The sequence below is a fragment of the Euleptes europaea genome, chromosome 5 (genome assembly GCF_029931775.1).
Source record: "Euleptes europaea isolate rEulEur1 chromosome 5, rEulEur1.hap1, whole genome shotgun sequence".
In the NCBI taxonomy this organism is placed as follows: domain Eukaryota; kingdom Metazoa; phylum Chordata; class Lepidosauria; order Squamata; family Sphaerodactylidae; genus Euleptes; species Euleptes europaea.
In genome coordinates this window covers 91,973,820-91,996,582 of record NC_079316.1, presented here as the reverse complement: position 1 = coordinate 91,996,582, position 22,763 = coordinate 91,973,820, and the positions used below count along the sequence as shown (strand labels likewise).

General features: G+C 44.2%; 1 protein-coding gene across 1 annotated transcript in view; it reads left to right on the top strand.

Annotated features, from left to right (window-relative positions):
* The first annotated feature begins 14,159 nt into the window (after positions 1-14,159).
* The window catches only part of COL13A1 (collagen type XIII alpha 1 chain), a 132,196-nt gene continuing 123,592 nt past the window's right edge, over positions 14,160-22,763 (top strand). Inside the window, exons 1-2 of the mRNA XM_056850513.1 lie at positions 14,160-14,182; positions 17,595-17,651. The gene's annotated coding sequence lies outside the window, so the exon portion shown is untranslated. The remainder of the gene's footprint in view (positions 14,183-17,594; positions 17,652-22,763) is intronic.

Here is a 22,763-nt window from a genome sequence, read left to right as displayed (position 1 = left end):
TTTTCTTTAATAACAATGCAACAAATACTGTCAAATATACAGAGTTGTTTGGGTTAACTTTCACTTCTGAAAATGTAAGGAATGTAAGGTAAAAGTGGTGCTGTTTAATTCATTCTGTGTTGGATTCAAGGTAAAAATGCATTATCCAAACATATTAATATTTATTACAAACATGTAACTTCATATTGTTTTAACAGTTTACTGATGTCCTTGTACTTTTCTTCTGGTTAGCGGATAAGGCAGCCAAACTATCAGATAGTTTGGAGCCTGTGCAACTTCCAAGGAAAATCTGAACTGATATGTGATTTCCCCCCACCCCCCAATAACTCCTGTATCCCAAGTCCTTAAGATCAATTGATGAATATTTGTATAAAAGTATCCTTATTAGTCTGTTACAATACACACACACACACACACACACAGAATCTTATGACATCTTTAAAAGACTGACAAATTTATTATTGCATAGGATTTGATGGACTAGGGTCCATTTGTAACTTCTGAAGTAGTCCATGAAAATTCTGTCATAATAAATCTTTAAGGTATCAGAATCTTTTTTTGTTTTGTTGATGACTTGTCTCCCTCCTATTCGCCCCCTTTTTTCACTAACTGTGGTCATTAAGTACATTTTCTTTATGGTTCTTAGGGTGTTCATTTGGTACCTACATTCAACAAATGAATCATGGGTAAATTGATTTTTTTTTTTTTGCTGTCAAGTCACAGCTGACTTATGGCAACCCTGTGGTGTTTTCAAGGCAAGAGATAGTTCAGAGGTGGTTGGCCATTGCCTGCCTCTGCACTGCAATCCCGGACTTCCTTGGTGGTCTCCTATCCAAATGCTAATCAGGGTCAACCCTGCTTAGTTTCTGAGATCTGACAAAAGTGGACTAGCCTGGGGCTATCCAGCTCAGAAATTAAATATTAAGGGTATTTAAAGGTTAAAATAACATAATTTCAGTTAAAATAACCCATTTATTCTGTAAATTGAGAATCAAACAAGCAAAGGGCACAATGTAGCCAAAGATTTGTACATTTAAGCTTCACTGAGTTCTGTAGGTTGTGCCCAAAGAAAATAAACCCTAAGTTCCACCCTGCTAAAATGTTGAAGAGTGTTGACATTTTAGGATTTTGTACCTTCTTAATCAGAAAAGTTATTATGGATGGTGTTTGTTCTCTTTTTTGTGAATTCAAAGTTGTGTTTCTGGACAAAACATTAAGGCGTTCATTAAAAAAAAATTCTCTTTCTCCTAAAGTTCCCTCTCTTCTGTCTCATTATTTTTTTTGATACTTAATACTCCTCAAAGTTTGCAGTGATGGCATTATAACTGATTTTCTTCTCTGAAACTGGTCACAGGAATTGCAAATACTTAACACTGCTCGGATCCAGCATTATTTTTAGAAAAGGGAACTACTGCCTTTGGGCTTTAGTATCCAAAATGAGAAACACTATAATTTCTTTTTAAACCTTTTCCAGTTCTTGATTGTTCTTTCTGAAAAAGTTGAACAATGAGGAACTTTTATTCAATAATTATGAAGTGTCCGTAGTTATCTGTTCATTTTATGCCAATCCTTAGCAGATGTTCTCTTCCTGGTAATATAGGCAGTTAATAATGCAGTGTCTATATTAAGATGATAACTGTACTGTTAAAATGTCATCGAAGTCTCTTTAGTAACTGACAATTAAAACGTAACTATTGAAGACCCAGATCTGTCAATTGTAATCCACAGCACACTGTGACACAGATTTCCCATATTGTATTACTTAAGCTACATTAGCTAATAAAATCTCAGAAAGGTTGCTATATTCTTTATAGTCACTGGCACACTGACAGTTCTAGCCGAAGCTGAGTTAAGTTCAATGGGCTTAGAAAGATATAGTTCTATTTAGGATTGCACTGCTAGATCTCTTGGGAAGGGGGTTGTGGGTTGCATAAACACACTCTAAATAGCTTGCCTATTTAAGTAAGTTCTTTACCTTCTCTCTTTCCTTTCTTAATTTCAGGGCCCGATTGGTTTAGATGGCAAACCAGTAAGTAAAAAATTTAATCCTTGTTCTCAGCATCTCAACTTTTTGATCTGTCAGTTTCCATCCATAAGACTCTGAATATGTTTACTTCTACGTGATGAGTTAGAAACGTTCAGCAACTCCATATATAAATGTGAGATGCCCCGCCTGGACAGGCACTGCACCCCGGGTCGAGGTTGTCGGCGGAGGGGAGAGCTGTTGGGCTTCCTCAGCCTCAGACCATTCCGAGGGGGAGTCGGAACTGTCTTCCCCCTCGGATGAAGCCAGTGTCGTGACCCAAATGCTCAGACTGTATGGTCAACGCTGACTATCTCCTCCCTGTCCTCAGCCTCACAGCTTCTCTTATAGCCCTCCGTTCCCCGGCTCCGCCCCTGTTTCCACCTCCCAGGTCCCGCCCCCGAGCCCATAAAAGGGGTGGGAGGGGCTTGCTGCAGCCCTCTCCAAACCCCAGTCATGTGAGCTCCGCCTTCCCCTGCCCCTCCCAGGGCACTCTCGCCCGCTCTCTGGCTGGCCGTCAGGCCTCTTAAGCGGCCGCGGTTGGCCGCCGCTTGTCAGCCGGCTCCCTCACGGCTCCCGGGGTGCCCCGTCTTTGTTGGCCGCTGGCTTAGGGGTCTTCGGGGTGTCTGCGCAACCTTCACTTGGAGACTCTGTGGGAAAAAGGTAAGGTGTGGGTGGCGGCTCCTGGCCATCCCTGGTGGCAGCGTCAGCGGTGACTCGTCTCCCCCCCCCCGACATGGCACAGCGGAGGCCCGCCGGGGAGTGGGTAGGAGGGCAGGTGAGGTGGTCATTCCTCCAGCTGGCAGGACCCTTTTTCTTCCCCCATCAGCATGGGGTTTGGCCCACGCAGAGGGATAGCAAGGCCTGAGGCTGCCCTGGGAGGTCTGGACTCGGGACAATAAAATTGCAATAATGAGCAGAACACCACAAAACTTGACTTAGAAATTAGAGATGTCACAAATACTAATAAGTTGTCAACTTATGGTGTCTTCTTAAGTACCTTTTTCAAAAAGTCACATATGGCACATTTGACAGAGAGGTATAATTGATGTTTGAGCAGAAGTATAGTAGGGTACATTTTAACAACAGGAAAATAGCACAGCATACATCCAGGGACACTGATTAGTGTCCACTGATTAGTGGGTTGTATTTACTAAGCATTACAGTGGTGCCTATTAGCTATTCAAGCTGCATTTGAATAGAAGGGTTCTTCATTAAAAAAAAAAAAAAAACCATACCTGTATAGATCCCTAATCTTCTTTATACTGTGGGTTTCATTTTAATATGAAAAAATAAATATTGTGCTGTTCCTTTATGGATAGGGTTGCCAAGTTCCAGGTGGTGGCGGGCAAACCTCCGCCAATCCACCTGGCCGCCCGCTGACCAGCTGAGGGTTGGCGGGCAATCTATGCAGGCAGGGACAGGTCACTTCTGGTTCACTTCCGGAAATGCTGCATTGCAAAGGGCCGGTTTCCACTCAAACTCCCAGTTTGATGCTGCACTTCCGGGTGTAAAATGCATCAAAAGGGCCATTTGAGTGGAAAACGGCCCCCTGTGGTGCGTTTTACACCCGGAAGTGCAGCATTTGCAATGCAGCAATGCAGCACTTCCGGGAGCGCGCGACCCCCTCCCCCCACCTTCACTCCAAAAACCTCCCGCCAAAGAAGAGGGACTTGGTAAGCTTATTTATGGAGTGTAGACATGCAAATGTAGAGAGAATACACATTACTCAAAATGCCAAAACAGGAAGCACAAACAAGTAATGCTTCCTGTTAGCATGCTTATTCAGAAAAGAAGTTCATATTTCCCCCCTCCCTGTGCAAAATTGGGTGGTCTATCGCACCAGTGGAAATATATGCTCTTCCTGCCGGGCAGATTTTCAGCTTCCTTTTTGTACATTACAGAAGGCTTCAGTCCATTCTCTCTTATTACAATGCCAGCTCTGTTTCTGTGGCATATCATCCACACAGCATATCAGCTCATATTCCATTCAAAACAATTCTTTTCAGCTTTATTATTTTGAAAGGTAGTTGTGCTCAGCAGAGGGAGCTGTGGCTTTTTCGGTTTTAAAGAAAATAATGTACATTCCTTGACAGCACACTTGTCTTTAAAAAATCTTCTGAACTTCATAGTATACAAAGCACTCACACATACTTCATGTGCAGCGGAACATAAAATCAACTGTGTATATCTGGAGGTAGATTCTAGAATCAAGAAACATAAATAGGTATAGAATGCTGTAAGCGTCAGTACTACTTAATATTTCTGTGAAAAAGCAAGGGATTCTAAGATACAATGATAGTCACAGATTTGCATAGCTCCTAGGCCTGGTTATTAAAATGTTTACATCAGAATCATCTTTTCTTTCTCTTTAGGGGCATCCTGGACCGAAGGGAGAAATGGTAATACAACTTTAATCTGTGTGTGCATGATATATACTAGGTTGGGTCTGAAAGCTCCCTAGTCTATTAAAGAGCAGAGATGGAAGGGATGATTTGTGGGTTACAAGTATGTGTGGGGTTAGTTTCTCATTATACGAGATGTGACATGTGAGTTGGGTTGGAGATTTCTCCACCCTGACTCATTTCAAATCTGACCTGGACTTACCTTCAGAATGGCGGGGAGGGGGGGAGGAATAAGCCCCTTCCATCTTGCACCACTTTTAATAGCAAAAATGGGGAAGGGGGCTGTTTGTTATGTAGATAAAGCCCTACTGGCATCACTGAAAGTTTTGTGTTTGAATTAATGGAAAAAAAGTTCTGGCTTACACAAATTATTACGTTATGTTTCAGTCATTGTGATGAGCATACATGCTGTTTGTGTTTAGATAACTTGACCTCCACAGTCCAACCTGAATTTCTTTCATTTCTGTTTGTTTGTTTATGCAGCCTGAATTTCAGTTATGCTGGTTACTATGAATTTGATAAGATGTGGGATTTAAGAAGTTTCAATTTGCAATTAATGATTCTTGCACTATTTTGTTTCTTATTAAAACTACTTTAAGGCCTCTCAGAATAGAGTCACAGTGAACCATTAGCACCAATGTATTGCCGTTGTCTTCAGCCCATTGGCCGGCCACTTGGTTGACATCCTCAGCCACCTAGGCCCTGGTGGCATGGCTGTGCCAAAGGGGGGGGGGAATTGTCATACACCTATAATGGGGCTCTATGGGCTGCACCACGTATTGGACAGGTGTAACTTTACGCCAAAAAAGTAGGTGTTCCCAGCCTGAAAGTTCTCAGGGAGCCATCCAATGCTGGGCCCGCCCCCCAGGAACACCCCATTTTGTGCTGTCATAGGCCCCTGCACCAGAGATACGCCAACACAGGGGCTGGCCCGACGCCCATGTGTCGCGCAGCTCTGCTGCTCCCTGGCGCAGCCATAAGTGCCCTCTTGCCGGTGTAAGTCCTCCCTTATCACTGCACAAAGTGGCACGGACGCCGGCATGGGGTCACACTGGCTCCTATGGGGCTTCGCCTTCCCCCTTCAGGATTGCATGGACTTTCATGGACTTTATTCCTGGTCTATAGATTCTGTTCGCTTTGTTAATTCTGCTGCCACCCTGTGTGCTTTGGCTTGTTCTAGCGAAGTGTCTTATTTCAGTGTTTGGTTGAATTCTTGGCTCTGCTAGTTATGCCTTTGTTTTCAATGAAGCCAGCATTTTACCCTCTGTCTAAGACAGTGAACCACTAGGTATAATACATCCTCTCTGAATTAATGAAATAATTAAGCCCTATCTATCAAATAGTACAGAGTTGTGTTCTGGCAAACCTCTGCTTTAGAGGGTTTTTTTTTTTTTTTGAGGAGCCATGCTTTTAATATCTGATGAATTGACTGTGAAGTTTTTGTTTTTGAAATCTAAATATTAAGCCAGGCCAGAGTAACTGACCAGGTCTAATTCTTCCTCCATTCAACAAAAATTAAGACCCAGTTTAGATTTACTTGTCCTATGCTGGGTAAAACTTTTACTTGTAATGATGCTACACTTGATTTAAAAAACAGGGATTGCTGCTGGCAAGGCCTGTGTGTCCCTGACAATAGCATAACTGTTTCTACCCATGCTGGCTGTCTGCACATGTAAGAAATTTTTTATCAAGGAACCCCGCCCCCCCAGGTGAGTCTTGCCATAACTAAGAGTTTTCTCATGGCCTGCTCACAGGTCCATATAGGGTTGTCAACCTCTGGGAAAGGCCTGAAGTTCTTCCAAGATTACGGCTGATCTCCAGACTTTATTAGTTCTTCTAGAGCAGTGGTTCCCAAACTGTGCTCGTGAAGCACTTTGTGCTCCACAAAACATCTCTTAGTGCTCCGTAAAGAGACTGGAAACAAAACATACTAGTGCTCCATGATGAATTTCTCTCCTGAAAAGTGCTCCATGATTCAAAAAGTTTGGGAACCGCAGCCCTATAAGAAACGGCAGCTTTGGAGTGCAGACAATGGCATCACATTGCCACTGAACTCCCTCTCCTCCCCAAACTCCACTCTTCCCAAACTATGCCTCCAAACTTCAGGAATTTCCCAAGCCACAGTTGGCAACCCTGGGTATACAGTGTGTATAGTAGGCACAATGATCATGTGTTTCTTGAAGAAACCTAGGCATTGTGCTTGAGAATAATCTGACAGGATGATACAGCCTATCTCACTTTTCTGTGACCACTTCCAAAAGTTTTATTTCAGAGTACACACCATGTGCTGCCATATTTGTCATGTGGTTCATCTTGTTCATCACACAGTATAATGTTTGTTTTTGCTTCTTTTTCCCCCCCTCAAAGGGCCCCCCTGGTCCCAAAGGGCATCCAGTAAGTTCTCATGCTTTCTGTTCTTATTACTGTTTAGTTTCCTGCCACTGTAGTATGCAGAGCCTTGCTATTTATCTGTTTTCTGTTTCCCAAAGGGTCCTCCTGGACAAAAAGGAGAAAAGGTAAGATTGATAAAGATAACAGTAGAATGGAGAGATGAGTTTTAATTCCTCATAGAACCAAATTTTTCTGGATTTAAGTTTATGGCTAATACAACCTGGAACTCTGTTTATATAAAGGATGAGGTCTCACTTACTTTTTATTAGCAATCCTGTTTGAAAACAGTGCTACTTTTCTAAATGTGCGTCCATGGACAAAATCATGCATGTTTGCAGGGGAACATTTCAAATGAAATCTATCCCAGCAAATCAGGAAAATTCTGATTGCTGAAAACTGTAATTACAGGTTAAGGGCCGGATCCAGAGCAAGGATTAAGCAAGGACTGCAGATTTTGCCCATGTTCTCCTTCCCCCAGCAGCATGTTCAACCTTGGATTATTCTATCAGTCACAGAACCCACATGGAGTGGTTTGGTGGGCAGCAGTGAGGACAGGGAAAGAGGTGAAATCACTCCCTTGTTCCATCAATGGAGCTCTGCTGGTAAAAGAGACAGGAAGGGCAATTTTGTTACTTTCTCCCAGCCTGCTGCAGCCTCTCAACCTGAATGACTATTGTTCTGTTGGGATCATATGCCCTCCGGAATACACCTTCCTGGGATCTGTGGGGAGGGGGAAATGGGAAATACATGCAACTATCAATGCCTTCCATTGACATAATGCTGTATCCAGATCTTAGTAGACAAACCTAGAGATTCAGCAACACCTGGGTCCATATTTCCACACAGAACTTGTCAATTAATCTTACCATTAAAAAGAAACAGGACAATAGTAAGGTTGCCAGCCCTACTCCAGCGAATGCTGGGAGATTTTTTGGGATGTCTCCTGGGGAGGGTAGAGTTTGGGAGAGGGTGATATCACTTTCTCTGTGCCCCTCTAAGAATTCTCCCAGTCTCTATGGTTTTACCACAGAGATTGGGAATGTTCCTAGAGCATCACCAAGAAATGATGGGACTTCCGAACAGATGAGTCACTGGCTGTGACATCTTGTCTGGGTGATGTTGTAGGATTTACCCCTATGGTAAAGACCATAGAGATTGGAGGACATTCAAAGTATCACCATTTAGTGTCATCCCTGCCCCACCACTAAAATTATCAGGGTGGGTGCAAGAGGTTGGTGGCTGTCACTGGGCAAAGGGCAACCCCAGACAATTGTCTTGAATAAAACAAACCAAAACAGTTTAAAAAGAAGTTGCACAGAGGGAACAAGAACTAGCAAATAGCAGGCTATTTTCCACCATGCATAAATCTGCTGAACTGATGAAATCATGCCTGTAGTTCACCTGCCAGTACCCTGTCCCCTTGAATCTATTGTGTTTGTCGCTGTGGCTTCTGTGCAGTCCCACATGGGACTGCGCATGTGCAGGCCAGCCATGGAGATATTTTTTTCAAGCTTATAGACTCCTCTGCTTTAGAGAGCGCTCCTCCTCCCCTCAGTCTAGCGCCATGTTTCCCATCCAAATGGTCACATGACTAAGGGGGAGGGAGCGCTCTTCCCTCAGTTCGCTTCTCCTGCTGCCATGGTGAGAGAACGTGTTAGCTTTGGCTTAGTGTACGCTCTAGCCCTGCGGCAAAACCATCAACAGATTCCAGCAGATGGCAAGTCCACGAAAGCAGTTTTATTTGGTTAGAATCGACAGGTTTCAGAAGCCATATTCAAAAGGACACTAGTAAGGGGCAAAGGCAAGGTGCAGAGCATATATGGAAAAGCAACAGGAGATAACTGGTAACCTAGACAATCCCCCTCCCAGAGACAGGAAGGAGCACTTGGCAATTCCCACAGTATTGGAATTTATGAAGACTAAACATGGGGCACAGATTGGCCTTGAACAGAACAGCACAACAGCTCCTGGAGCAGCACAATCGCACTACCGCATACCACCCCCCTGGCTTGCTCCTGACACTTGGCTTGGTTTCTTCTTAGGCAATAAATCTGTGGAGAACATGGACAAAGAACAAGAGAAAAGTAAGAAATGCCAGAAATGTGGTATGAAAATGGCAAAAATGATGGTCATGCTGACTCCCTAATTTGCCTAGGGGAAGGACACATTCCATCCACAAGCAGATTATGTGCCTTACTCACCCCTAAGGCTCTCCAAGAGAGGTCTGCCCAATTGAAAGCTTCCCTTTGGGAAAGATCTTTAGGGCTGGACGCTTTACTCCCTAAGAGCTTGAAAGATTGAAAACCATTGGTCATATCAGTCTGTCCTGGTGGCCTCAACATCTTTGGTGCCAGTTGAACGTTCAGAGGCAAGAGCTTCGTCGGTGCCAACTGTAAAAAAGGCAAAGAAGAGGCCTTAAGAAAAACTGTCAGCTAAACTGGCTAAAAAGACTAAGGTACTGCTGCTGCCGTTATTAGAGTCAAGAAATAAGCCTTGATGCCAATCACCTTCAGCTTCACCTCGATGCCAGGCATCTCCACATTGAGACGGACCTTCTCCAAGAGGGCACAGCCCTTCACCTCACCACTGAAGGTATCCCATCCAATGGGTAACCCTATTGCTGCTGGAGAGAGGGTCTTGTTCACTGTCACAGCATCGGAACCGATAGCCTTGATGCTGAGACAGTCTGACTGCACCCTGATGCCGAGATGGTTGATCGCTCCCCTCAGTATCAGAGTCGGGAGGAATGGCATGGCATGGTTTGTCCCGGGACGAGCCCCTCCCCGCGCAGCCCGGGACGTAAACCACCCCACCAGACCATGCAGGGGGGGTGCCACTCACCATTGGAGGGAGGGAAGATGAGAGCGGGGTGGCCAGCCCCGCCGGCAGCCGGCGTGGCGACCGCGCTTCAGCCCTGTTTTTTTCCTTCAGGGCCTCCAGGGGATGACGCCAGCAAGCACCCAGCCGCGGCGCCGGCCGCGGCAGAGACTGCGCGCGCTCCTGCACCCCGCCCCGCTCAACAGCTGAGCCGCAGACGAGCACGGGCGGGGCAAATGAGGGCGGGCCGGCCAGCTACCTCAGAGGCAGCCAGGTGACCCGGCTGGAGCCCTTATTTGAGAAGGTCGGGGGCGGGGCTAAGGGAGGAAGGGGCGGGACCTCTCTGGCCTGGAGGGGATATAAGGCCAGAGAGGAGCCTTGGCCGGGGAGGAGTAGCAGCAGCACTAGGTGGTAGGAGCCGTGCTGGCTCAGAGCAACCTGGCTGCATCCGAGGGGGAGGCAAGCTCCGATTCCCCCTCGGACTGGTCTGAGGCCGAGGAGGCTCCTCCGGCCAGGTCCTCCTCCAAGGCAGAGACCCCGGGGGCGACGGCGGCGCCAGGGAGGCGTGACATGGTTCCACCTCGATGCTGATCGCCATCGGTGGATGTGTTCTCAAAACTGAGGACTCTGTCACCTTTGTGGAAGAGTCAAGTCTCCCACTCATTGGATGATGATGTCAAGATTTGGCTTTTGATGACTAGGGAGGTTCAGCATGATCATTTGCCTCACAGATACGGGCCACTTCATACCAGGGATTACCCCTACCTGTGGTACCCTCACGAGCCTTGTGCATGTTGCCATCATGCCAGCTCTCACTACAGCTCAGAAGCCCCACCCAACCCGGCTCTAAATTACCTTACGAAGCTGGCTACTGTTCATCAGCATCACCTACCTGCTTCGAAGTTGAGACATTGCAACCCACCGGTTGTGCAAGAGCCACAGCAATTGGACTCTGAGGAAGGCATCCATCAGGACATGGATGAGGAATTGGACTTGACATCGTCGTCAGGGATTCCAAACCGGTTTCTCCTACTGGGGACATTAAGATGTACTCTGAACAGCTTATCAGACTAGCTAAGGCCTTGAATGTCGAGTACTTACCCGCAGATATGGGTCCAGTTGACCCAATCATGGATATTTTGTATACCACTGAAGTGGGTCCGGTAGCTCTTACTATGATAAAGAGCATCATGGACATAGTAACAGCGAATTGGGCCAAACCGGCCTCAGGTGTTTCTTCCACAAAAAAAGTGGGAAACCTGTCTAAGGTCCGCAAAGAGGTGTGTGAGTTTCTACTGCACCACCCAACTGCCAACTCCATGGTGGTGGAGGCTCTCCCAGGGAGATATAGGGTGGGATCACACTCTTCTCCCAAGATAATGAAGGGTGCAAACTCAACACCCCAGACTGCAATGTCCATAAGCTAGTGCACTGGCCTTAAAGATCTCCAATTTCCTGGCCATGATACCAATACTTGTATTGGGATAGGATAGGATAGGATGTCCCAGTACAATGAGTGCTTAGGAGGGGATAAACGAATCTTGGCCAAGGTTTTACAAATTGAAGGTATAACTCTTAGCAGACAGCAACTTAGCGCTGCTCACCACACAGTGGACAGTGCAAGTAAGGTGATGGCTTCATCCATCAAGCTTCAACAACACTCCTGGCTCAGGTCTTCAGCATTGCCCCTGACACCAAGGCCTACCCTTTGAGGGCACTGCTCTGTTTAGTGACCAAACTGACACCTTTTTGGACAGACTTAGAAAGACTAAATCTTCAGCGAAGTTGAAGCTAGTGACATCATACAAACTGAGGTACTTCCCTCGACACGGTCAACAGCCTCATAGGCCATACAGGTATCAGGGTCAATATCAACAACCCCAGTACCACCCAAACTTCCCCTCAGGACAGGGGGACAGGAAGTTTCCACCTAGGTCCAGATCTAGGAAAGGGAACTAATCCCCTCCTGGCCATTCCGGCAAAGGGAAATCATTATGACCAAGAGGTGGCTTCCACTTTGGGGACAGGTTGTCCGAATTTTGGGATGTTTTGCAAAAGGTTACCAGATTCTTGGGTGACTAAAATAATAAAGCACAAATATTTTCTGGAATTCTAGACTCTGCCTCCTTATCTTCCTCCATCTTTATCTGCGAGGGGGGCTCCCCCACTACTGGTGGTGGAGGTACTACAGCTGTTGACTAAAGGTGTAATTAGATGGGTTCCCCTGGAGGACAGAGGAAAGGGGTACTACTCTCATTACTTTTTGATCGACAAAAAAGGAAAGAGACCTATCCTAGACCTGCAGGGTCTTAACAAGTACCTAAAGGTTTAAAAGTTTAGGATGATATCCCTAGCGGAGGTTATTCCACTACTAGAACAGGGATCGTAGTTTGCTGTCCTAGACTTAAAGGACGCGTATTTTCAGTTTGCGATCCATGAGGAGTGCAGATGTTACCTGAGGTTCGTGTGTCAAGGAGATCTTTATGAGTTCAGTGTTCTCCCATTTGACCTCTCAGTGTCACCAAGGGTATTTATGAAGTGCCTCGCAGTAATAGTGGCTTACCTGAGGAGGTGTACGATCTTCTCCTACCTGGACAACTGGTTACTAATTGGAGATTCAGAGAGTTCCTTGAAGGACCAAGTCTCTAGGGTGATGAGCACAGTAGAAGGCCTAGGTATGGTGATTAACTATGATAAATCTAGACTTCAGCTGATTCAAGAACTGAAATTTATAGGAGCCAGACTAGACTCAATCTCAGGCAGGACCTATCTCCCTATTCAGAGGATTAGAACTATCAAAAATTAGTCCAAAGGTTTGAATGTAATAGATTCCAGAAGGACGTGCAAGTACAGAAATTATTGGGCCTTATGGTTTGAACCACGACAGCGGTGTCCATGGCCAGATTCTATATGAGAACATTTCAGAATTCGGTTTTTAACTCAATGTACATCCAATGTCGTTCTGATAGCGTCAGACAATATGACAGCCAAATACTACATTGCCAAGCAAGGGGGCACAGGGTCAATTGCCCTGAGTGCAGAAGCCACACGAATATGGTGTTGGGCTGCTTGTCGTCACACCACATTGTCTGTCATACACATTGTGGGCCAAAGCAATGTGGTTGATGACGCCTTAAGCAGACAACTAGAAGACCAACATGAGTGGTGCCTAAATCCCAAGTATCTCTTAGAAAGATGGGGCTCACATCAAATAGACCTGTTTGCTACACAAGCCAACACTGTCTGTACCCAGTTTTGTTTGAGGGCTGCTGCAGGAGACCAGTTCTTAGGGGACGCCTTCCAATTCATATGGACAGGGGCCTACTTTTACCTGTTTCTCCCATCCCCCCTGTTGAGCAGGGTCATAGCCAAGATCAAGGCCGACAGATCCGATTGCATTCTCATAGCCCCATGTTGGGCCAGACAGGTCTGGTTCGCGGCACTTTCAAGCCTGGCCAAGGGGAACTACATACTCTTCCCATCTTCAGGAATTCACCACGACATCCAAACACTACAATTAGCTATGTGTAGAATCATTCCCTGAATCAATGGTCTGATAGAGTGGCGGAGGTGCTGTTATCATCATGCAGATTATCCACCAGAAGATCTTATACTGCTAAGTGGCAACACTTCTGTTGTTGGGCTTGTGGTAAGGGCATTGTATCAGAGAAATGTTCATTACCTGAAGTATTTGATTATCTCCTGTCTTTGAGAGACTCTGGACTTGCAAACAGTGAGAGGCTCTGGACCTCTATTAAAGTTTATTTGGTTGCCATTTCTTTGTTTCATCGATTCAGCCTCTATTTTTTCTAATGCACATTCCAGGAAATTTCTGAAAGATTTGGACAACCTTTACCACCCCCCAGTATGACCACCCACACCTCAGTTGAGCTTGTCGTTGGTACTCTCACAATTTATGCCCCCCCTTTTGAACCACTGGGCTCTTGTGAACTGCCTTTCCTGTCTTATAAAACGACATTCCTGGTAGCTATGACCTCTGCTAGGAATCTTAGTGACTTGACAGCCCTTCAACACAATGCCCCCTTTACTAAGTTCCACAGGGATAAGGTGGTACTCCGCCCAAGCCTCTCTTTTCTGCCTAAAGTGGTGTCGACTTTTCATTTGTCCCAAGACATTGTTTTACCATTCCCCCCCCCCAAACCCGGAATCACAGGCAGAGAAATCTCTACACTTTGTAGACATTCACAGAGTACTTTTATTTTATTTACAGAGAACATCTGAGTTCAGATCTCACAATAACCTGTTTGTATGCTTAGTCATGTGACCATTTGGGCAGAAAATGTGGTGCTAGACTGAGGGGAGGGGGAGCGCTTTCTAAAGCCGAGGAATCTAGAAGCTTTTAAAAAAAATATCTCTGTGGCTGGCCTGCGCACGCGCAGTCCCATGTTTGCCTGCACAGAAGACCACTCGATGAACAACAGTTACAGGTAATTGCAACTCTTATCATTTACAGCATTCACAATTTACACAATTTTCTTTTAATCCCCTCCTTTTGCAGGGTCAGTGTGGAGATTATCCTCACAGGGTAAGCAGCCTTTTTAAAAATGATATTTTTCTTCCCTGTGTATTATGCTTTCTATATCTGAATGACTTATTAAGGAATTATAGAACATGTCAACTAACAAGGGCCATCACTGGATCCTGCAATCCTCCCCCTCCCCCATTATTGGCTCTGACAAAGAAATGAATTTTCAGAAAGGATTTCATATCCTAACTCTTTTGCAGACTTAACTGACCCTAGAGGAGTGCAAAATATATAAACCACCAATCAGTGCCACATCTTACTCCATGTTTTCTCCTACTAATTTTCCTGAGTTATCCTTCTCATTTGGGTTTTTTTTTAATTTGAAAATTTTAGAAAAAATAAAATACTATGTACATCCATAGTATGGCGTCACAGTGACCACTTAACAGCATGACAGTTGCTTTGATGCTGCAGCTCGGCAAAAGTGTTAACCATTCAGTTTTTTTCCCCTATTCATACCTCCAGGAGATGATGAGTTGAAGGAGAAAGTAAGGTATCAGAGGTCAATTAGACATTACAGAAATTAACATCCCTGAATAGTTTTACCTGTACTGTAAACAATAATCTTTAAATGATATTTAAAAAACAAAACATACCAGAGCAATGACTAGCTGAGATATACTTATTCTGGATATGTGGTTTCTAAATTGCTTTTTGGAAATGTAGCAAGGTTTGCCCCGTTGGATCTCTTGATATATATCCAGAAATCCCTCCTCTGTACACAATGAGTCTACATCTTATTGTTCCACATGCTAAATTATCAAAAGGGATTCACTTTCATAACAACACCACAGATGTGTGTAAATCACAGGGCATGTTTTCATGTACGGTGTGATGAATGGCCATTTGCCACTTTGCTTGATCTTTACATTCCCTGTAACTTAGTTGCAACATCATGAGGAAGCACTATAGAGTTTAGAGGGCGAGAATGAAGAGACCACTCTGAGCCAGTTTGGGGGTGATCTTGGTTGCTAGTTCCCCAGGGCTCCCTCTTGGTGAGGTATACCAGTTAGAGTGTAGGACTGGGATCTGGGAGACCCAAGTTCGGATCCCCACTCCGCTGTGGAAGCTTGCTGGGTGACATTGGTCCAGTCATGGACTCTCAGTCTCATGTACCTTTCACAGTTGTTGTGAGGATAAGATGGGGGAGGGGAGAACAATGTTGTAAGCGGCTTTGGGTCTCCTTTGGAGAGCAAAGTATAAATAAGTAACCGCTACAGCAATATTTGAACTTTGGAGACTGCATGGAAGGAGTGAGCTGCATGTTTCTTTCTACATGAATCTTCCAGATTTAAGAGTTACTGGAGTAGTATGGGATGAAACTATGAGTGAATACCATGATACTACTTTGTAATGTAAGAAGTGGTCCTAATATTGCTGCAAATTCACTTGGTTGTCTTCTCTAGGTCGGGAAGTATGAAATGATTTCAAAAGGTGGCTGACAAGGGTTGCCAGATATGTTCCTAGTCTGGATTTCTGTTTCTTTAAAGATGCACCTGTAGAGCCTCCACCTCCTTCAGTACTGAATCTTGCAATCCAGGCAACGGCATGGCAAGGAGGAATGCAAAGGTTCTTGGCACAAACAGGAAACCTGGAAAAAGTTAATATAGTTATTTTTAGAAGATTTCCATATGATTGCTAAGAGAACAAGGACCATTGCTTATTAGGCAAATAATATTAGATACTTCTTAAGAGACCATTGCAATGCAATATTTCATTGTTTCCAATTATTCCAGTTAATTGTTTGCACTCCCTAGCTGCAGGAGTTGTGGGCAAAAAACATGGGATGACTGTGTGACACTTGCATTACCCATTTGTGATGGTCCATGTGGGAACCAACAACATGGCCATGAACACCACTGAAAACATTATGGCTGACTATGAAGCTTTTGGGAGGAAGCTGAAGGGAATGGGAACCCAGGTGGTGTTCTGTTCAATTGTTCCGGTCAGAGGAAGGGGAATGCGATGGGAACATAAGATAATGGAGGTGAACCACTGGCTGTGTTGGTGGTGCCGGCAGGAGCTATTTGGATTCTGGGACCACGGGCTAGGTTTTCTGGATGATGACCTACTAGCACGCGATGGAATTCATCTTTCAAGGTCGAGGAAGAATGTTTTTGGGAGAAACCTGGAGATCAAACAGCAGAGGCCCACCTGTGAGGGCCAGGTCTAAAGGAGCTGGGGTGCTTTCTGTACCAATGCCCAAAGCTTGGGCAATAAGAAGGAAGAGCTTGAACTTCTAATACAGTCAGAAAGATATGATTTAGTAGGCATTACAGAGACTTGGTGGGGCGAGTCCCATGACTGGAATGTAGTAGTGGATGGATATGAGTTGTTCAAGAAGAATTGAAAAGGTCGAAGAGGTGGCGAGTGACGCTGTATGTGAAGAGAGGGTTTGCTTGTCAAGAAATCCTGGAGGAGAAGGGTGACAGCCCAGTAGAGAGTGTCTGGGTGAGGATAAGGGAAGGAAGGACAAACAGTATTGAGATTAGAGTCTACTACAGACCTCCTGACCAGGGTGAGGAGGTGGAGCTGGTGGGGCACACAGAGCCGGCTGGGCGCATGCGCGTCCGGACGGGGCGAGCCGGCGTTCCCCGCCCCGACGGCCAGCTGCGAGGCTGGCGGGGCCGCACAGAGCCGGCTGGGCACGTGCGCCGGCTTGCTCTGTGCGGCCCCACCCACCTCCCAGCTGGCCGTTGGGGCGGGGAACGCAGGCTCGCGCTGTCCCAACGCGCACGCGCCCAATGGCATTCGCTCCATAAGACACATTTCCCCTCACTTTTGAAGAGGAAAAAAATGCATCTTATGGAGCTAAAAATACGGTACTCAGTGGAGCTTACTCCCAAGAAAATATTGTTAGGATTGCACTGAAAATTCTGTAGATTAAGGTGATGAAGCTCTGACACAGCTTTGGAAGGTAGGTATGCCTTGAAACGTCTGTATTGCACTCAGCACTAATATGCAGCTTACTCTGTTTCTGAGCTCTAAAGTGTATAGATTTCTGGCAACAGGATCTGTTCTCTTATCAAAAATATGGAAATCTGAAGTATTTCTTTCTCTTTTAAATGTAAGTTGGGGACCTTCAGAATGGCAGTTTGCGACAATGGTATATGGCCTGGGTTGCCCTTCTCCATAGCAAAGCAGTACTAATATTCCCTCTGAAGTGCAACAAATTAGGAAAGCTAATACTAAGTAGAGGAAGTATCCACATCAACAGATTATTCAAGTTATGCAATATAGGCGTTGCAGAAAAATGAGGTAACCAGAACAGGTAAATAAGTTGCAAATGTAGGTCTGGACTGCTGGGGCTTCATGTTGACTTCAGAGTCGCTTTAGGCCAGTAAAATTGTTTTGCTATTGAAGGCGTGGGGGATGTAATTGATGCAGCTCTGTGTCTTCACTGTCCCCTTAGGAATACCTAAGTACCACACTTGCCGCTCTGCGTTCTAATCAGATCCTTACATTGAAGGTTTGTGGGCAAATGGTCTAACTGCAGCCAGTCCTGTTGCAAAAGAACAAGGAGATGGATCCAATATTGCATATTCTCAGTAACAAAAATCTGTTTACATGTTTGTGGGAACAGTGGGGCAGCAGTTGTGGGAGAAGGAGAAATAGATTTAAAATTCATTTCATAAATACCCCATGTGCTACTAATGGCCTCTGGATTTTTTACTAGGAGGAAAGACAAAGGTAGCACATTATAACCATACCAATTTAAATATCTGTAGCTCAGTTTTGAATGCTGGTAACTGATAGGGATGTCAAGATGATTCCTCTGGAGCTCAGACATTTTGTACAAAATTTAGGGTGACAGAAATGTATCCCTTTAATATACTTGGAACTGCCTATTAAGGTAAGGATATTAGGAGCACATTCTCTTCATACTTGATGAGAGGTATTTGTGTATCATACTCAGGAAGCTCTATTCTAGTAGCATATATAAACTGAGAATAGAGGTTATTCCTCTCCATCTGAAAAATACAGCACATTACTTTTTTGGAAACCCAAATGCAAATAGATTCAAAATACTCACACACACCATCAATCCAGTAAGAAATAGTGCTCTTTTTCCTCTGATGGTATATTTTTACATATTCAGGGAAGAGAGAAAAGTCACAGAAAGGAAGCACTACAGTCAAATCCTAATACACATCTTTCAGCTTTTCAGATATGAGTTGGGCAGAGAAAAATACACATTTACATTTATATACTACATTATTTGTCAAGCCTTTGCATTTCATTCATCTTGCTCCAGAAGGAATTGCTTTCTGATGCTGATTGTATGGCATGCTCCTATTAGAGATGATTTGACTTTAGGGGGAAAAGCTTGATATGATGATGTCTGAAAATTCTTTATACAGTCTGACTCGATGAATGGCATCTCATAATTGCTAAGTTTGCTCAAATTTAGGGCCATAACAAAAATATAACATCTGTCTCACTTTTTTATTTCATGCAAGGATCACAGTGATTTTTTCCCTGTGGTTTGCTGTGTCCCACTGTGGTCTTTGAATATACTGTTAATTGCAGTCTTCCTAATCCAAGACTCACTCTTCCAATTCTTCCATCATGTTCCCATATCAACTGTTTAAACTCAGCCCAGAATGGCTGAGTTGCAGTGCTGCAATATTGTGATGACATTTCAGTTGCGACAAGACCGGAACTTGGCTAGCACTAAAGAGCAAACAGACATATTTAAGGGAAGGAAAGTGAACTCTGGAGCGTACAACTCACTGTCATGGGAGACCAACAGGCACACCTCTCTGCTTCAAAATAAATTATGCACCTGCATTTTGTAGCTTTAGCGAGACTGGACTGTCCCAGTATTTATGCTGATGAAAATCAGGAGAGTGACTCTAGTTGCGGATAATGATGTACAGTGGTTGGAATAGAGCAGTGCATGTTCTGCAGGGAGTGGGCCCCACAGCTTTTGTTCTCTAAGCACTATTTTTGTGAGATAGAATTGATGCCTCTAGCATGGCACACATGACTTCTGTTTAAAAATGGGCGAGCATGGAGTTGTTTACTATGAGACAAGTTTGTACCCATACAAGATAGAATACCTTGGACTAAACTTTGAATTAGTGGTACAAAATATTGGGCAGCATCAAGGTCCTTTGTGAGAACAAGTCAAGTAACCATGCATTCCTGAAAGGAGGACTGAACGCTCTTATGAGCCGGCATGACTCCTATGCTGGCATCCGTGCCACTTGCACCGCGCAAAGTGGCATGGACGCCAGCGTTGGGGCACTTACACCAGCCCCCTTGGACCGTGGCAGCAGTGTGCCCTCAGATGCCAGCGCAGCCTCACACTAGCTTTCTCCCATCATAAGTCCCTGTACCTGTGTCCTTGGAGGCGTTCCCAGGCATTGTAGGGGGCAGAGCTGCCGTTAGGCAGCCTCCTAACTCCTTTTGCGCTGGGAACGCCCACCAAAGCAACGGTGTTGCTACGACACCATTTTTGGTGTTGCAGCATTGCTGTTTGCAATGGGGCCTTTCCTCCCATTTTCAGGTTTTTCTAACGTTTAAAACTTCCCCCCCCCCACACCCGTGGTGGCTACGAAACCTTTGTGGAGGCACCATGGCTAAGCCGTCCCCAGCTGCAGCGGGTTTCAGGAATGGGCTGTAAGAACTGTAGAAAAATCCTAAACTAGTGAAGGGGCCCCAGCCACAGCTATTCTATGCTGCAGAAGAAGGATGAGTTCTGAGAAATATTGCTTGAAGTAGGCCTATGCAAGGAGTGAAACTTAATGCCATTATGCATTCACCCCATCAGCTATTAAAATGCTGTAGTTCTTGTGGTAATTTGCACTGATAACAAAGCAGGCATACATTTTTAATGATCTTCAAATGGTTTGTTACAATCAATTTTAAAGAGTATTTAAGGATGAAAATATGATCTTTGTGAGTCACTGTTGTAAGCAGGACTGTGTAAATCACCTGTGCATACAACAGTTAGCGCATTTCTATGGAATTAGCAAGTTACTCAAAGTGGTCTGGAAGGATAAAGTATCCGTGGCAATAAGGAAAGCACAAAGAAATATAAGGAAGAAAAAGGCTCTTTCAGGAGATGTAAGAGGAGAAAATAACAAAAACAGAAAAAGCAGATTGAGAGCAACAGTGATTTAGCTATGGACTTCTGATGGGAAGGGATGATTTGGTGCAGTGAAATATAGCAGAAAGGGACCAAAAAATCAGCTGGAAAGTTTTACTTTAAATATTCCAGATTAGATAACTAGAACATACTTTAAAGCTAGAGTACTCTAACACCTGAAGGGTGAAATCAATACTACAACCAATACTATAACCAAAACCAACCATAGGTGCTCCCAGCAACCCATATTAATATGCTGTATGTGGACAATAGAGCTCAGAGGTTTGCCAAGAGGTACCCAATGACAAATACCTTTTCTGTTGCCCTTCATTCTTGTCTCTCAACTGTAACTTACTTTCGTGACATCCTTTCATTGTTTTCCATTTTTCCCTCTTTCCATTTTCTTCATTGGCTGCTCTGTATGACTTTTGATGCCATACTGACTTCCTTTGCCTTGTGACCTTTGGCCCCTGCCCTGTGACCTTCTGGTTCGCTCTTCTTCAGCTGTTGCCACTTCTCAATTCAGTGCGGCTGGCTCCACCCCCAGTCATAAAGAAGCGCACCTTCCAGGTATTCTTTACCTTTACCTCCTTTTCCTGTGTTGAGCTTTTTTCATTTCAGAAACTGCTGATTAATCACGTTGCTTTCTTCCTCGCAGAGGGGTTTCATTAAACGTAGGAAAGTAGTCTCTCTGAAGATTCAGTCACACACACCCCAATTCAAGTTGTGTGTACATAACAAACAACACCACAAGCTGGTTTTAATCCATGCTCTGTTTAGCAGCTAAGCTTGAACAGATATGTTGGCTGCTTGAAGCTCTTTTTCCAACAAGTAAGAAAGAGATGGAGCGAGAACAATGTTTTCACAGCCCCATTAGAATACATGGGACATTTTTATTCTTTTTTCTTCAGTTACAAAGGATGCAAATTACTTGTCTGCAGATTAGAAAACAAGCTAAGAGCTGATTTTCACTTTATATGGTAATTGTATTTGTGCTGGCATTACACAGATGCTTCCTGCAGCAAACATATAATCCAGGCCTGCACAATTTGTGACCCTTCAGGCAGATTGCCGTCTACCAGCTCTATTAGGCTTACTAAAGTTTCTAGTTTTGCTGCCTGCCCAGGACTTAAAAAACAAGGGGGTTAATCATTTGGCAACCTATGGTATGTAGTTTGAGGTTGTGTTCCGCTCAATAGGGTAACAGGTTTGACAAAAGTATCAAGATCACGTGCCCATCCCTAAACATGCTAGGATTCATGTCAGAGTGCCTCATCTAGCCAGGAATCCCCAACATGAGTATATAGCATTTTTAGGGATGTGTGTTTCTCCTTAAGTCTTCATTTGTAGGAAACAAGTTCTGCTACTGATGTAACCATGACAAATACAGTTACCACATAAAATATGAAGTGCCTCTATGCATCTGATGCCCTAATCTTGATCCCGCCCTCTCGAACATCCTCTTGATTTTTAAGGAAGTTCAGTTATATTAAAAACAGTAATGGGACTTCTGTTGAAAACCTCTAGCCTTATCTCGAGATGGCTAGGGCATTTTGTATTAAGGTACTTGAATAAATTAATTTGTATGTCTGTAGAGTTATCTAGGTATACATTTAGCAAATACTAAATCAGCTGCTTATGTCATCCTTCAGAGGATACATCAGCAAGCAACATTCTATTCAGTGTACTTTGGGGACAGTTATGTGTGTTTGTGCAGATGAGTGCAGTTAGTTTGTTTCAGTGAGGATCCAATAGAGAGATGCAGTCTACAAAAAGCCTTTTCTTCATAGTAGCATAATGATATGCTTATGACCACTTTTATCATAGAATGGATCTCTAAGATTCATCTGAAATGTGACTGGAGAGAGGGAGTAAGTTAGAGATCAAACACCATACTTATCAGAAGTCACATACAATTTTAAGCAGTAATTGGACACACACACACTTTTGTTAAGTACCAAGTGGTTTCACTGATATTTTTTATAGATTTAATGTTCTGCCAAGGTTCAGAAAAGGCCATCTCATCCATGTGGCAATCGATAAAATTGAAAAGGACATTAACAGCAGGTGGGGGAGGCAGAAAAAGGGTTTTTTTAACAGTGCCCCTCTAAGCAGGTCTGTTCAGAATCCTGGTCAGGTCCATTCAGTGAATTGAGTGTCCTCCTAGTAGTGCTCCTAGGATGGCACTGCTAATCAGGCTTTATAGATTCCATTCTGGGATTTGCTAGTAAGAGATAATATTTATTCTTATTAACATGTACCACTGGATACTTTACAGTTTGACAAGGGACAATTTACTGGTGATTACCTTAAGTCACATTAATTTCAGCGGGCATTTAACAAATCAGAGTTATCCCTTAAGATTTCAATGGTCATAGATGAGTATAAGTCTGCTTAGGATGGCACTGCTCATTTCTCTGGATTTGGGCAAATGGGCCCTGTGAAAAGTCTTATTTTAAAAGGCATCACTCACACATGGTATGGATT